The sequence below is a fragment of the Prionailurus viverrinus genome, chromosome C2 (genome assembly GCF_022837055.1).
Source record: "Prionailurus viverrinus isolate Anna chromosome C2, UM_Priviv_1.0, whole genome shotgun sequence".
In the NCBI taxonomy this organism is placed as follows: domain Eukaryota; kingdom Metazoa; phylum Chordata; class Mammalia; order Carnivora; family Felidae; genus Prionailurus; species Prionailurus viverrinus.
In genome coordinates, this window is record NC_062569.1 from 62,864,376 (window position 1) to 62,874,827 (window position 10,452).

The window sequence follows — 10,452 nt, forward strand, 5'->3', positions numbered from 1 at the left end:
ATCTTCCTCTGCTTCTTCTCCTGTTGTAACTCTTGATATGATTAATTCTACTTTTCTTCTCCTAAAGCTGAGGAAAGGTTTTCCCCAAAATGGATTTCTGCTCTTACTGCCAATCTGAGATGGCCAGGATCTTAAGATGCCGCTTTATTGGCTTGCTCTTTAAGTTTTACAGAACCTTTGGCTCCACCTACCCCCAACCTCCACCCCTAAGAAGAGAACATGGAATCCGTTTCCCAAGGGCTGGCTGGAAGGCATTTGGGTGATACCATCCTGGACCATTAAAAAGCACCAGCTCCCAGGAGCAGAATGAAATCTCTGCTTTTCCAGGATTCCTCCCCTCCTATTCAGTCTCAAACGTCTGGGACATACAGTGTTATCCAGTTTTAGTCACCATTTTATCCCAGTGTCCTATAGGAATTTGATCAAAAGAGAATCCCAGAATGTAAACCGGCCACACCTGCAAGTTTTATTACAAGTGTGTTGTTTGTTTGTTCGATTCGGATGGGGAAAGGATGGCGGAAAATCAAGAGCTATGGGAAGACTGTCCTCACAGCTCACTCCTCTGCTGTGGGCTGCTTTCCAATTGGTGCAACAGGAGATCTGGGGCCTGTGTTTGCTTTTCTTGGCACTCACAGAGGTGGTGTCTGTAGCTGAAGACACTGGGGCTGTTGCCAGAGGCCCTGCTGGAGCTGAAACTGTGTGATTCCAGGTTCCAAGATCTCATCTGCTCGCAGCAATGGGGAACATTTTGATCTTGGCGAACGCTCTCATGCCGGCACTCCATGTCCCCCTGACTCTTCTCCCTGCTTCTCTGACCCCAAGCAGAGCAACTGAGTGACCTCTGGACACACACAGCTCTTCGGCACCGCTGTCTCCGGAATTCCCCGCATCTCCCTGGGGAACTCACCACAGTGGACACAAACAGGATTACAAACTGCTAGTGACCTGGCAGCACATTAACCATAGGCCCCTTGAGGAGAAAAGGAGAGAGAGCCTCCTTCCCTGGTAGCTGGCTCCACAGCCCCAAAAACTGCAGAGATGGATGCCCCATATAGCGGGCTGCCTTCAGACACTGAATGTTGGTGCCGTGCAAGCTTCCACAGCCTGAACAAAGTGAGAAAAACAAAATGCATTCCCTTGAAATGGGAGGTGTGATCCCCCTCCTTTCTGGGCTATTGCTGGTCACTAACATCAGAATGACCAAGGATTATTGGATTATTGGTGGTATTCCCCACCAGTGTGTGAGCCAGGACCCCGGCTGGCATTTTGACCTCTCCAGAAGTCTGGATGTGGTCAGGCTGTAAAGTCTTCCAATGCTCAGGCCCTTCATTTATCACCCCACCTGTACCTCCCTTTTGCATGACCCTCCAGCTCACTTCCTGCAACTGTCACCCCTTCCCTCATACCGCAGTAGCCGCCCCCCCATGCTCTCACACCCGCATACCTCTGTTCCACCCATGCCTGTTCTCAAAGGCACGCACCGGTCAGCTCCTCCCTCATCCCAAGCTGCTCTGAGCCAGTGTTTCTCAACTTCCAGTCCACAGACAGGACAAAATCAAATCACATAAATTCACTCTTTCCCAGTGGTCGTCTCTTCGGGAATAGCATTTCCAGCTCTTTTATCCCAATCCCTCAGCCTTTTTCCTAGATACAAAACAGATCATTTAGAGTTTTTGCTCAAGAGTGTGATTTTAGTTGAGAAACGGTCTCCATTCGTCTGATAGAAGTTTTTAAAGTAATTATTATTGAGCTTTACTATGTACTGGGTGTCTGATAAGTTTTATAATATTTGATCCTTACAGCCATCCTTTTGCAGACAATGAAAGTGTGGTCCAGAGGGATTTAGTTGCCAAAGGTGATACAACTATTAAATGGAAGAGCCAGAATATAAATTTATGCATTCTAAGCCCAGAACCCATGCTTTCAATCACCCCGCATATTGCCTCCCAACTCCTAGCAGCACCCCTCTTTTAAAATTTCCCACCCTCTCTTTACACTATCCCTTGCCCAGATCACTATTATTTGCCAACTTCAAGGAAAGTTTGCCACCTTGCTCCATGATATTAACCAAAAGCTGCCCCTCCACTGTTTCTCTGCCATCCCTCTGGGGCTCCTCCCACCTTAACTGCTCTGAAAACTCCTAATGCCCTGTGTCTGTTAGGATACTTTGGGCTGTAGGAATCTAAACTCCAATTTAGGCTGGCTTAACTGATAAGGATATTGATCTTATATAATAGGAATGGATAAGGTTGAATCACATGATTGAGCACTTGGCAATGCCATCAAGGATCCAAGGATCAAGGGTCTCCCCACTCTGTAAACTTGATCCAAAGGCTGGCCCCCCTCAAGAGTTTACAGTGGCTGCTAGGAGGCCTGGCACCACATGCTCCCTTGCTCTTGTCCCAGTGCAGGTGAGGGGTGGGGGGGGACTCTCTTCCCATCACGTCTGAGTGGATCAGTTTAGGTCATATGCCCACTCCACTAACAAGGGAAGGCTCCAAGTGATTGGTTTAAACCCAAATTCCTGAACCAATCTTTGGCTAAGAGGATGGGATTAGCATGATTGGTTTAGATTTTCAGAACCTGAGAGGAAATCACTTTGCCCTGCCCGGGTAGAGGGAGGACATATATCCTGGGTCCGCTGAGAAGGGAAATGGCTGCTACAACCATTGCTCTTGCAGTGTGTCCATCAGGGTCACTGCGTATAGTTTTGCATTGTTTTTCATTGTCCAAGGTGCCTAGATGAATGAGGGTTGATTGCTCACCCAGCTATGTGCCCTGGTCTTCCTCCCCTTACCTCCAAATACAATCAGAGTCTCCTTATGTTCACCAAGCCATGTAGCCACGGGGCTGTAAACTCCTAGAGGAGGCGCCTCTTTCTAATTTGCACGGAGGTACCTGTGGTTGGCATGCTCAGATTCCCCTTCAAGAAAGGACTAGCTGTCCAGCTGTGAGGAGTGCAATTAGCTGACAGCCTCCAGCTGTTCGCTCCTTCAGAGGCTGCCTAGCTTTCAAGGGGAGTTCATGTTCTTTTCGGCCTGGCCACAAGTCTGCATTGTGGTCTGATGGCTACCCCTGGCCAATCCTACTTCTCACCCTTCTCCATTCACTGGTGTTAACGTCTCAATAAGCCTTTAGCCTCACTCCGTTTCAGGGCCTGCTCCCCAGAGAGCCCAATGTGCAGCAGTACCCTGATAACTAGCTGTGACTCTACCTGCAACTTCTATGTCTGCCCACATAACTTGCATCTCCAGAAAACATGTTCTTCAACCTCTATATTCCACTCCTCCTGCTAAAACTGCTTTTTATTTGCCTCCTGACCTTCAGTCCTTGTGCCTCCCCCATTCTTAGTCCACCAGCTACCATCTAGTTTCCTTGTCATGCCTCAGCCTGGACCCCATCTCAACCATGACTTTGCTAGCACCTGATTTCTCCACCCTTAGGCCAATCCCCAGCTCTGGGAAAGCTACAGTAAAATGTCCTTCCTTCCCTCCTGCTATGAGTCTACTGAAAACTGGGTTTAATGACTTAATGACAAATCCACGCTATCTAACTTTAATTGGGCCCTCAGGGCTGCTCAGTGATTATTTTACTAATCTCTGTAGACTCCCACTGCAAATGTTTTCCTCTCCTTGTTTCCTAATATCCCTTCCTCTTAATTTCTCCTCACACCCTGAGGATGAATTGTTGACCTTCTTTTCATGTTGATCAGGTTTGTAGCCCCTAAACTTCCCCCTTAGATCTGACAGCTGACATCTGTTGTTTTTACCTACTCAGATCCATTATACCTCAATTTTCTTTGGAGGAATGGCCCCTCTTCCACCTCCAGTCTGTGCAGCTCCAGTGGACTGGCTCCCATCTCCAAAGCTGGGTATGTGACTCAGGCTGGCCAGTGCACAGTAAACAAATCAGGCATGGGCTTATGAACCAAGCCAAAACAATGAAAGCCTTGTCAGAATTATTTGGGGGAAGGGGGTGGGGTGCTATAAACTTTCTTTGGGGATTGCTAATCTGTAAAGAAAAAAGCCTGGTGCTGTAAGACTCCATCTTGCCCTTCAAGGGAAGAGCCTGCCTAAGAAAAAGCCGGAGGGAAACATATCTGGCCCTGGTGGCATCCTAGAGCTCCTGGATCCACCTATCTTGAAGCCATCATACCACAGGACTTTTCAATTCCATAATCCAATAAATTCTTTTTTTTCTTTTAGCCAGTTGGAAACATGTCTCTTATACTTGCACCCAAGGGTCCTGATCTATAACCTCCTCTGAATCTCCAAATGTGTGAATATCTCTCTCTGTTTTTGACTTGTTCTCATCTGTTTCTGACAGAGGTACCATTCTTGTTTGTGTATTTTGTCTTCCGGCTATGCCTTATTTTCTTTTTTTTTTTTTTCCTCGATTTTTTATTTAAATTCTAGTTAGTTAACATATAGAGTAATATTGGTTTCAGGAATAGAATTTAGTGATTCATCACTTACATATAACGTCCAGTGCTTATAACAAGTGTCCTCCTTAATACCCATCATCCATTTAGCCGACCCCCCACCCATCTCCCCTCCCAAATCTCAGTTTGTTCGCTATAGTTAAGTGTCTCATTATGGCTTCCTTCTCTTTTTCCCCCCTTCCTATATGTTTTGTTTCCTAAATTCTACTTATGAGTGAAATCGTATATTTGTCCTTCTCTGTCTTATTTTGCTTAGCATAATATACTCTAGCTCCATCCATGTGATTGCAAATGGCAAGATTTCATTCTTTTTGATCACCGAGTAATATTCCATTGTGTGTATGTACACCACATCTTCTTTATCCATTCATCAGTTGATGGACATTTGGGCTCTTTCCGTAGTTTGACTATTGTTGATAATGCTGCTATAAACATTGGTGTGCATGTACCCCTTTGAATCTGTATTTTTGTATCCTTTGGGTAAATACCTAGTAGTGTATTCGTTGGGTCATAGGGTAGTTCTAATTTTAACTTTTTGAGGAACCTCCATACTGTTTTCCAGGTTGGCTGCCCCAGTTTGCATTCCCACCAACAGTGTAAGAAGGTTCCCCTTTCTCCACATCCTCTCCAACATCTGTTGTTTCCTGTGTTATTAATTTTAGCCATTCAGACAGGTGTGTGGTGGTATCTCATCATGGTTTTGATTTGTATTTCCCTGATGATGAGTGATGTCAACCATCTTTTCACATGTCTGTTAGCTACCTGGATGTCTTCTTTGGAAAAATGTCTATTCATGTCTTCTGCCCATTTCTTAATGTTTATTTATTTTTGAGAAAGAGAGACAGACAGACAGACAGAATGTGAGCAGAGGAAGGGCAGAGAGAGACACAGAACTGGAAGTGGGCTCCAGGCTCCACACTGTCAGCACAGAGCCCATGAACTGTGAGATCACGACCTGAGCCAGAGTCGGAGGCTTAACCGACTGAGCCACCCACGCGCCCCACTTCTGCCCATTTCTTAACTGGTTTATTTGTATTGGGAGGCTATGCCTTATTTCCATTTGGGGCCTTGTTGTATCAACTTCCCTTTCCCTTCTTCCCCCATTTCCCATATTTGTAACTGGTATTGGCTGAATAAATATTGCCAAACTATTACAAAAGTGTAGTCTTTGATGAGAACACACAAAAGGCATTTCTGACAGTGCAAGAATGTAATTCTTTGAGAGGGACCTTGTTCTTCAGGTGGACAGGGGAAATGATGAAGGGAGAAGCGTCCTCGATGGCACAATCTATCCTTCTGCGTCCCCTTTTGTATATTTCTCAAGAGGATGCTACGATCTCACCTCCACACTCTCTTTCTCTGGCAGCCAGTACATCCTGCTCTTCACGAGGAATTGTTTTGTGGCACAAAAGGATGTTCTGTGTGATAGGTTCTGCAGCGTCCAAAGGACTCTCAAGGGGGGAGCAGAGCAGAACGGTGTGCATCAACAGCCTTCAGAAACTCCTCAGTGCTCAGTTGTTGGGTTGTTTTCTTTTTTTTTTTCTTCTTATTTTAACTTTATCTTAGGTAATATATTTACATGATATGAAATTCAAAACTAACTAAAAGGATAAATACAGATATAAAGCTTTCACTTCCCCCTCCTCCTCCTTTTCCATCAAGTTTTCTGTAGTTTACATACAGTAAAATTCACTCTTTATGTGTACGGTCCATAGGGAGCACAATATACCTACAGAACTTTTAGCCATCTATTTAGAGCTAATATGAGCACTTTAAGGAAAATGTAGAAGAAGCCTTACAATTACCTAGGTCTCTCTTTAACCTTCCCCCCTTTTATGTTGTAGTTGCCGCTTATATTACTGCACCTACATGCATTGAAACCCCCACCAATCTTACATTTTTGCTGTTAACAGTCATACAGCTTTGAAGTAACTTCTGAGGAAAAAAATATTCTGTTACATGTATCCAAACATGTGTTTGTTCCTCCTTCATTCCTGCTGTTCCATCTTTCCCTCTTGAACCTTTTGCCTTTAGCTTGAAAAACTCCCTTTTATCATTTTTTTAGAGCAGGTCTGCCAGCAATGAATTTTGTTAGTTTTCTTAGTCTAGGGATATCTTTATGTCACTGTCATTCCCAAAGGATATATTCACTAGATGTAAAAGTTTCAGTTAATTCTCAGATCTTTTCTTTAAGCAGTTTAAAGATGTTGTTCCACTGTCTTCTAGGCTCTGTGTAATGTGTTATTTTTCTCTGGCTGCTTTCAAGATTTTTTTTTTTCTTTACCTCTGGTTTTCAGCAGTCTGATTATGTGTCTGGTATGGTTTTCTTTGAGTTTATTTTGTAACCTTATCTGTTTCACCATATTGGAAAGTTTTCAGCAATTATTTCTTCAAATATTTTTTCTGAACCAATCTCTTTTTCTTTGGGGGACTGAAATGACACACATGTTATATCTTAAAATATTATCCTGTAGGTACCTGATGATCTGTTCACTTTTTAAAGATATTTTCTCTTCAGTTCTTTATTTTGGATGATTTCTATTGATCAGTCTTTAAATTCTGGTGTCCAGTGGCCTCACTTTTACTTCACACATTACATTTTTCATTTCTAAAATCTCCTTTTGGCTCTTTGTTTATGATTTCTATCTCGCTCCTCAGAATTGCTATCTTTCCTTCACTTCAAATGTGTTCAATTCCACTTTGTGGAGGGTGATCATAGTTATTTTAAAGCCTAGTAACTTCAACATCTGGATCATCTCCGAGTAGGCATCTGTTGATTGTGTTTTGAGAATTGGTCGTAGTTTCCTGCTCCTTTGTCTGCTGAGTAATTCTGGATTGTATTCTGGGCATTTTGAATATACACTGTATTGTGAAACTCCAGGTCCTATTAAAGTCCTCCGTACAATGGTGACTTTTTATATTTTTAGTTGGCCAGACACCCAGAACTCCAAGATGGCATCATCTGCACCAGTGAAGATGAAAAAGCTCATGGATGGTAAACTAGCAGAGTTGCCAGACTGTATACTGATGAGGGATTTCACCCCTAACGTCACTGTTGGAGTGTTTCAAAGAGGTTGCTACTGTATTACAGCAGGTATGTCAATGTGAGGAAAGGGGGCGTCTCTAGGATTTCTATGGTGCTGGCAGCTTATGTGCTTTTCAGCAACTGTCATTCTTAACAAGGGACTCAAACATAAGCAGCTACCCAAGTACTGCTGAAGAGGGCCCAGGGTGGAGGCACATTCTACCTTCCTTACCATAGCCTTTGCCGGGCACCCTTGAATCCTTTCATGTCCGAATTAAGAAGTAACACCCAGTAAAAGATGACTGGCACATAGAAACAAATAAACAAATACATAAACAAAATCTAACGAGCCACTAACATGGTTAGTTTCAGACTCTAAGTTCTGTCTCCTTTGGTCAGTTAGTTTCAGTGTCAGTTCTGTTTTCAAATCTTCTATTCTGCTGCTTTTTTCTATACCACACATGTGCTTCTTAGGGATTAGTCTTTGAATCATGCAGTAAATTACGATATAGATCACTTCAGTGTCTTTGTTATACAGCCAGGGATCATTTTTATGCATACAAAGCTCAGGTTTGAGACACAAGATTCCAATATGGCGTTTTCTTTCATCAAGTCTAAGAACGATATGGATGTTATAATAGTGTTCTAAAGTTTGTTTTTTTTTTATTACTGCTTCTCATGCCATTGTTGTTATTCTCCTCCCATGTATACTTAATCGTGATTTTTATTTGAATCACAAAACTACTAAAATTTATTTTCTTCTATTGTTGAAAGAATTTTGTTTCAAAATTTTGGGGGTTTTTGTTTGTTTGTTTTTTCATGTTTACGAATTTTTGAGTGAGAGAAACAGAACGCAAGCAGGGGAGGGGCAGAGAGAGACAGACAGAATCTAAAGCAGGCTCCAGGCTCTGAGCTGTCAGCACAGAGCCTGATACAGGGCTTGAACTCAGGCACCGGTAAGATCATGACCTGAGCCAAAGTTGGATGCTTAACCGAATAAGCCACCCAGGGGCCCCTGTTTATTTGTTTTTAAATGTGTATTTATTTTTATGAGAATGAGAGTGTGAGCAGGGGATGGGGGGGCATGGACAGAGGACCCAAAGCAGGCTCCGAGCTGACAGCAAAGCCTATACAGATGAAGAGCATTTTTCACCACTTTACACTGATTGTTATCCAATTTTCCTTTAGTCTCAATTTATCTCACTTCTACAAGGAGGCTTCGTGTCATTCTATCTCCTCTGAGGATAACAAATGGATTCATGTTTTGTTCTTCCATTCACTAAGTATTTAAGTGCCTATCATGTGCTAGATACTGTTCTAGACACTATTTTTAAAAAAATAACTAGCTAAGCAAAGAAATGTGAGTCTTTTGAATAGTTATCAACAACTTTCAGGGACAGACATTTGACACAATTTTCTTGCATCTTCCATAGCCTCTATTTACTTACAGATATCTATATGTTCTTTTGATAGTTCAGCCACTGGACTTTTACTGGTATGTTATCTAGTAAGATGATATTGCTAATGTGTTTATAATGAACTAATGAAATGAATAATATAGAAAAAAAATAACTAGCTAAAAATAAATAAATACTGACACTAGGATGCATACATTACCAGGGAAATTGGGGAACTTATTTCTCTGTAGTTTTTAAGATAATTATTTGCCTATTCCATATTATTAACTTGAGGATAGCTTACGGTGAAGGGAATAGACAGTCTCCTTTCAATGTTCTGAGTTCAGTGAACTCTCAAGACTGAAATATCAAGGAGATACCATCAAACAACCCAGAGCGTCTCTAAGAGAAACCAAATTGTGTATAGTCTCTTGTCTGTCATGCTGTCTCTTCTCCTATCATGCTTCTCTCCAGCACCCCATGAGTTCTGAAAGGGAAATAAGAGCTATGATCTCTGAAAAGTACTGTGAGCTAATGGCCACAGTGCAAATATCCCAGCTTGTTGTCTTCGCAGAAATGCTTCGTATTCAGATTGCTCCCGTTTCTTCCACGTTGGTAAAGTCAATGGGAAAATATACAGCAGACTAACCAGGATTAAAAAAAAAAAAAATAGTTTTATTTTTCCGTACACAAATTCCCAGTAAGTGTGATCAGCGTAAAGATTTTTCACATCAAATAGAATTTGGCTTCAGTAATGAGATGACCATGATACATACCCAACATAATACCAATGGCTCTTTAAAAACATATAAAAATGTAAGGAGAGAATATAATTAGCTTGTATGATTCAACCTGGGTTTATGCCCATTTACTGGCTGTGTGATCTGGGATAACTTGTTTAACCTCTCTGGGTCCTCCTTTCCTCAATTATAAAATTGAGAGAACAATAGCTATGCTAGAGTTGTCGGAATTCAATGCCTAACTTAGTAGATAATTAACATTAGGTAAATATGAATCCAAAGGTCAGTAAAACTTCTAGAAGAGAGTATATACCTCTGTCTGGAGAGTGTCCTTGGGAAGAGTTTAACCCAGCCACTTATATATTTTACAAATTGAAGAAAGCAGGAGAATCTCCTAAAACGTTGTCACATAAGGCAGAAGAACAAATCTTCTCTTTTAACAAATGTTTCCTTACTGCAATACCCAATTCAATTAGATTAGCCTGGGTGTTTTTGGAAGGACCTGACTGTAATAATGCATAAAAGTTTTTCTAATAGCTGGCCAGGAGCTTTTGCTGACACTTAATGAAATCTGTTTAATTGCTCCAGCAACCCCTATATTGGCTGTTATGCTGGGGTCATTGGAAAACTCGACCCTGTGGTACATGGGATACAAGAACACCTTCTGCTGATTGAAGCCTGTACCCTGTGGAAATGTTTTAATGTGATCCTTGAAGCGTGTCCTAGGAAATGCTGTCAACACATATTCTTCCTTGTCAGGCCTTTATTTGGTCAGGAATACTCAAGAGCTCTGTCTTTCTGCCTGTGGTTTACCACATTGTCTCCCGTTTGCTTTCAAATCTGGTTTAG

The 10,452-nt window shown here is 42.1% G+C and overlaps 1 pseudogene; it reads left to right on the forward strand.

Moving 5' to 3' along the window:
• The first annotated feature begins 7,393 nt into the window (after positions 1 to 7,393).
• On the forward strand, positions 7,394 to 7,660 carry LOC125174455 (ATP synthase subunit f, mitochondrial-like; annotated as a pseudogene).
• The last annotated feature ends 2,792 nt before the right edge of the window (positions 7,661 to 10,452 follow it).